Source organism: Mobula birostris, chromosome 23 (genome assembly GCF_030028105.1).
Source record: "Mobula birostris isolate sMobBir1 chromosome 23, sMobBir1.hap1, whole genome shotgun sequence".
NCBI lineage: Eukaryota > Metazoa > Chordata > Chondrichthyes > Myliobatiformes > Myliobatidae > Mobula > Mobula birostris.
The window spans coordinates 45,579,499-45,585,953 of record NC_092392.1 but is presented as its reverse complement, the minus strand read 5'-3'; the positions used below and the strand labels follow the sequence as shown (position 1 = coordinate 45,585,953).

Here is a 6,455-nt window from a genome sequence, read left to right as displayed (position 1 = left end):
GTTCTTAACTCCCCTACCCTGTGGAAAAGACCATTGCTATTCATCTTATCTGTGTCTCTTGTCTTTTTAAACATTTCTATAAGGTTGCTCCTCATTCTCCTATTTTCCAAGGAATAAAATCTAGTGCAGCCAACTTCTTCCCACAACTCTGGGCCTCTAAACCTCTCAACATTCTTGAAAATCCTTTCTGCATTCTTTCTAGTTTAACCATATCTTTCCTATAACAGGGTAACCAAAACAATACAGAGTACTCCAAGGGCTGCCTCACCAGCAACTTATACAACTGCAACATAATATCCCAACTACTAAACTCAACGCCCTGTCACATGGTGAAAGTTGGAGTAGTCTAGTCGAGGTCTTCATTCTCTGGATTCTGGAAGAATGAGAGATGACAGTGAAACGTACAAAGTTCTTCAAGGTTTGATGGGATAAATACAGTAAGGACCTTTCCCATAGTTACTGAATCTAGGACTAGGGGTCATGGTCTCCAAATAAGGTTCTGGCCATTTAAGATTGAAAGGAGAGGAAATGTTTCCACTTGGATGGTGATGACTCGCTGGAATTCACCACCCCAGAGGCTCAATAGTTGATTTTTTTTTAGATATTAGAGGAATTTAGATACAGAGTTGGAAAATCAGGCCTAGATCCTGAATGGCCTACTCCTGCTCCAATTTCTTATCTTTTTTATCACAACATCTGTGGCTGTTTTTTCAGGATTATCAAATTTAGCTCACAAAGTTCAACTGCTCGAGAATTTCTCACTATGACACTCCCCTTGAATTATCCTTATTCATATAAGCGCGTATTTTCCCATTGCTGAGGCTGATTAACAGATATAAGCTTGTCATTAACACAGATAAATTAGGACATCTCTTCTATTAATCAGACATTTTTTCAGACCTATTCTTCACTTTTTTCAACTGCAACAACATATTCTTTGCAATTTTCTGGTGAATCAGTTTTATTTATTCCTTTTATAATTCCTACCATTATATACCCAGATCCTACAGTTCCTTCAGTCTTGTACAATTTCAACACAACTACTGATCACCCACTCTTTCTGTGGAGTCCACTCCTGATCTTATTTCCCTTTAAATGCTGCTGGCATCACACCAACCCATAATTCCTTGCCGGAGAACACCTAGCAAATGCTTACAATTTACCAACCGGGTTAAAATTAAGTATTAGGCTGGATACTGATCAAGCTGGTGCAAGTCAATTTTTTGTTATACACTGCTTTTTTTTTTATTTACCTAAACCATTAATTTGTAAACTGTGCAGCTGGCTAAGCATGACCTAACTTTTAGAAATATTTACCGACCACCTTTTAATTCTCTTTTAAGTATTTACTTTCAACTATTACCTTTTAATTATATTTGCTTCATTAACAACTTAATAATTTTATTTATTTATTTGCTTATTTATTTATTTAGAAATACCGCACAAAACAGGCCCTTTCAGCCCAACTTGCCATACTGTAGAGCAACCTACCTATTTAACCCTAGCCTAATCACAGGACAATTTGAAACGACCAGTTAACCTGCTAACCGGTAAGTCTTTGAAATGTGGGAGGAAACAGGAGCAACTGGAGAAAACCTAACGTTCACAGGAAGGATGTACTAACTCCTTCCAGGCAGCATCAGATTTGAACTCTGAACTCTGACGTCCTGAGCTGCATTGGTGCCGCGCTAGTCACTACACTACCGTGGCGCTCCCAACTACTATAGTATACCAACTACTGATGAGGGATAGTATACTAGTAACATACCAAATAATGATGAGGGATGAGATGGCAGGGATCTGATCACAGATTACTGTGCTCTCCATAGTAGAGAGCTCATATTATAATTTTGAAGAGTGGTCAATAGAATATGTTCAATTAACCACTTCAATACAAAAGTCATAACATAATTCATAGTTATTCTCTGATAATGACATGTATTAAACTAATCCAGATTACAAAAGAAATCCTGATCAACAGAATTACAGTATTCCCTCAGAAACATCCCTTGTCCATTGACAGGAAAACTGCATCTAAAGAGCAAACACGTTTTTCATATATAGCTAGAAATTTGATCTTGCATTGTTGCAGCATTCCATTTAAAATCTGAATTTGTTGCATTCATTCTTTCAAAAATTCCTCAAATGAAAATAAAAAGAATATTGTAAAAACAAAATGGGTAACACACAGTTAAAAATCTCAGATTCAAACAGAATGAACTGTTGGGGTCAAGGGGTTTCTGGGAGGTGAGGCACTTGCACCAGGGGAAAAAGGAAATCTTAAGGAAAATTAGACGGATCTTGTTCATCTGCTCGCTCTGCTGCTTTTGTATGATCTCAAAGATGTTCATTGTCTACCGAACCTAGGCTTAGGGAATAGCCATGTAAATGAAGAAATAAGATATTAAAAAATAACAGATTTTTAAAAGTTGTGACAAAACAAACAATAATTGGAATATTATTCTATTTTAATTAAATAGAGAACAGATTTACACAATTAAATCTTGCAAAAATATATTCATATAATTAAATATTCTCATTTCTTTCAAAAATGTCATTTATTAACAACTAATTTAAGTAGTATTTTTATTTACTGTTATTACTATTGAGAAGCAGAGACTAGATAACCCTACATTTCAAAAGGATTATGAACCAAAGGTAGATAAATTATTCGTGCAATACTTAGCAAACTTGCTTCAGTATTTTTAAAAGATTGCTGTGCTTCTCCCTTTTTGAGGGTTAGGATTCTATTTTAACTCTCAGTAGGAATTTAATGAATGGTTAAATGAGATGCATGATGTTCACACTTAAATTGTAACACAAATCAAATTAGACCTCTCTCTATTGCTGGGTTAGCCAAGATTGGAACTAAATTAAAAAGACCAGGAAAGTCGAATCCTCTAAAAATCGAAATCTAACCAAGACCTATTTTCCTTTTAAGATACTACCTATAATATCCTCAAACCAAAAGGTTAATTGCTGGTTAAAATTAATTTTGAATATCCTGTATGTAGTATATATAGTACAAAGATTCACCATACGCATGCCGGGTTTGACATAGAGGACATTAGCTTTGTGGTCTGAATCTTGTCCAGCAGTGCTTTAAGTGAACTTTATGTAAACAGCCTGAGGACAGAGATGGATATTAACTAGCATGGTACCCTATCACTGACTCACCGAAAGGAAGAATAATGACCACTAGGGTAAGATAAGGTGAGTGGCAACTGGGAAATTGAGACCCATATTCAAAGCACAAAAATAGAGAGGTATTCAATAATTATTCATTGCCTGTTACTCAACACAAGTCAACAAACCCAGTCAAAGGTCTGTCCCAAAACACAATTACCAGCTTTAATTATTACCCCATATTGATATAGATCAGAGGTACCCAATTTATGGGTCCATGGACGCCACAAACCATGGTAATCCATGGCATAAATAATGTTGGAAACACCTGATATAGAGGGATGAGAATTGGCTAACACGCATATTGTTTTTATCTGTAAGAAAAAACTTTGTGGACTGAATTTGGAGACCTCATATCATTTTTTTAAGTAGACCTGTGTCCCCCTAAAATGGGTTAAAATACTTACCATTCCATACTCACTGGCATTCTGTTTTCTCCATTTATACCAAGATTCTATTGATGTCATTCTAACCTTAAACCCATTTTAGGGATAAATAGAATGGAATGTACAACATGCAAACTCCAAACCAAATCAGCAGGGCCAAAGGATACATTTTTCTGTAATGCGGTGAGGCTGGAAGGAGTAGGTTGTTTCTCATCTCGGGTTTACCCACAATAGATCTACAAGTGACAGAGACTGCGATTTCAGTTTTTGCCTACAACCCTCTAGCTCAATGCTAATGAAGCCCAATTATTTGAATGGGTGAGGCCTGCCAACATGACAGCCATGTAAAATCTACTCAGGTTAAAGAGAATATCGACAACCTGGGATCTTATTTAGCTTTTACCAGTTTCCAAATAGCCTACTTAAAACATAGGTTGTTCACTTGAAGACACAACAGCTAACGGATTACAATCACAAATACAATAGTGATATATGGATATTAGTATTGCAGGTATAAGAATTTAAAGTAGTGTACTGAATATATGCACTTCGAAGACGATTCAGATTAGCTCTTTGCATTGTATGTTTTTCAAGAAAATCAGTGAATGCAATGGGGAAAATAGTGTTATTATTCCATAATATAAAAACAGAAACTTTGAGAGAAAGGCCCTTCTTTTAAGTGCCAATTTAGGTCCCCTTTTTCTTGCTAATTTTGGACAATAGTTTCTCTGCAAAGTCTTTTAAAATCTTGAGGTAATTAATCCTGCATGACTTTGAATAATATAATCAAATAAGCATTGGCCATCACATGTGCAAGACACTCAATATTCTGGTAATGTTGTAAGGTTTCTCCTAATCCCTCATTTTGTTTTATATGCCCAGTACCTATATTGGGATCATAACCTCTCCTCTTTGATTTGTATTTTATAACCAAGGCGTTGTTGGTCATTTCACAGTCACCTCTGGCTCCTGAGGCAAAGATGTTGAGGTATTTGTAGAGGTTTCCAAAGTCCTTCACCAAACAGAAACTATAATAATGTCAAAAATGTATTGGCACATAAATAAAAGAAAAATGAGTGAATACATCAAACTGAGGTAGATGTCTTTAATTACAGTGATACAATGATCTGACAAAAGTGCATTAATAATTTGCAAACAGGATGCATTAGTCCTTTACTAACAAATCATAGCATGTAAAAATGCGACTGAATTTTTCACTGAAACATTTACTACACTGAACAGGTCTTCCAAGGAAATTGAAATCTAATTAACTAAACCCTATATTTTTATAATTAATATATCACTAGTAAACTCAATCATTTGATATAAAACATATATAATATATACAAAAATAGATATTTGAACAATTCACCCACAAGATTAAACCCACAGTATCAGAACAGTATTTACTGTCCACAATGGATAATAGACCCCACAAGTTAAATTTTAATTTGGATAACTGCAGCCCAAATAAAAGCTCTCAGATTTTTAATGGTTGAAATCATATGTAAAAGGTATATTGTGTGATTGGGATAGTAACAATATCTATATAAATTTGAATTCATTTCCTTGTAATGTACAAGTTCTCCACATTTTGTGTAAGATTAAGTTAAAACCAAAAGAAACAGTATTTAAAAGGTGAGAAGAAAAATACAATATTGTCAAAATCTGAACATGTACATTTCAAAATGGTGCATGAACGTTAGTTACAGAACAGAATTGGGGTTCTCTCTTAACACAGTAGCAGATACAGAGTGTGTGGGATCCATTTTTTCCGATGTGTTTATGTACCTGTTTCGTTTTCTTCCAATTCTACTCTTGTGGTTCAGGCTCTACTCAACATGTTCGGACACAATGACTCAGAATTAGTTAGTTCATCCTGGGTCTAGCAGCAGGTGTACAGAAGGGATAATGTATCAAATCATTTTCTTCCTATAAACCAGAAAAGAATACATCAATTTCATATTGTACCGCAATACAACAGTACAGCTAGAGCACTCTGGCCAAAATACACCAATCCTATCATTCAATTGGCTTTCCAAGACATAACACAAGGAAAATAAGCATGTGCGAAGGAAAAGGTTGGAGTAGCACAAATCACATTGGATCAACTTAACTGATGAAAATTTTCCAATGCAAGGATCTGTTAGGCCATTACAGGACAACTCCTTTGCTGAAAATACAATGGCAATGGAAATAAAATCGCAATATAATTGAAAAAAAGACTTCAAAAATTGAAAGAAACAGATCAGCAGTGTGCTTAAAGCTGCATTGTTACAATCACTGCACCAGTTATTGGGAACTTCGGTATCAGGCTGAAGCCTAAGGCCACACGCTCTAATGAAAATGAACAATTTTCATTTTATTATGGGAATTACAAATTAGTGGTATCCAATGTTATCAACACTTGGAATACTGTTTCTTATACACGTAAAGTTGTGGTATTTTCTCCTTCCCACAAAATTTATTAATCTTCCCTTTTCTTGTGATAATTGCTGCTTCATATTGCAAACTCTGCATCTAATACATAAAGGATCAGAGGATCTTCAACTGCCTATACTTTCTGAACCTCTTAGTTCATTAAAGTATTCTTAAAGATTAGGTCGAATAAACGTATTAAGATCAAAAGGGACAGGTGTCTGTATTACTGCTGCCTCTTGCTCTGATACAGTTACTTTTCCCAAGAGTAAGGCTGATCAGCACCTCCACCCACTAACCCATCCCTCCACCCGAACCCCACCACTACATTATCATTTTCCGGCAGTCTCCTTATGTACAGACTCTCCAGTGCCTAGTGTCACTCTATTGTAATCTATGTATATAGGCAATCTTGTGTCTTTATATGTATTGTATTTTCTTTAGTATTGTGTTCTTTATCTTACT

At 35.3% G+C, this 6,455-nt stretch overlaps 1 protein-coding gene across 1 annotated transcript in view; it reads right to left on the bottom strand.

Annotated features, from left to right (window-relative positions):
* Positions 1 to 4,663: 4,663 nt before the first annotated feature.
* LOC140186765 (potassium voltage-gated channel subfamily A member 3-like) overlaps positions 4,664 to 6,455 on the bottom strand; it is a 77,993-nt gene continuing 76,201 nt past the window's right edge. Inside the window, exon 2 of the mRNA XM_072241300.1 lies at positions 4,664 to 5,504. The gene's annotated coding sequence lies outside the window, so the exon portion shown is untranslated. The remainder of the gene's footprint in view (positions 5,505 to 6,455) is intronic.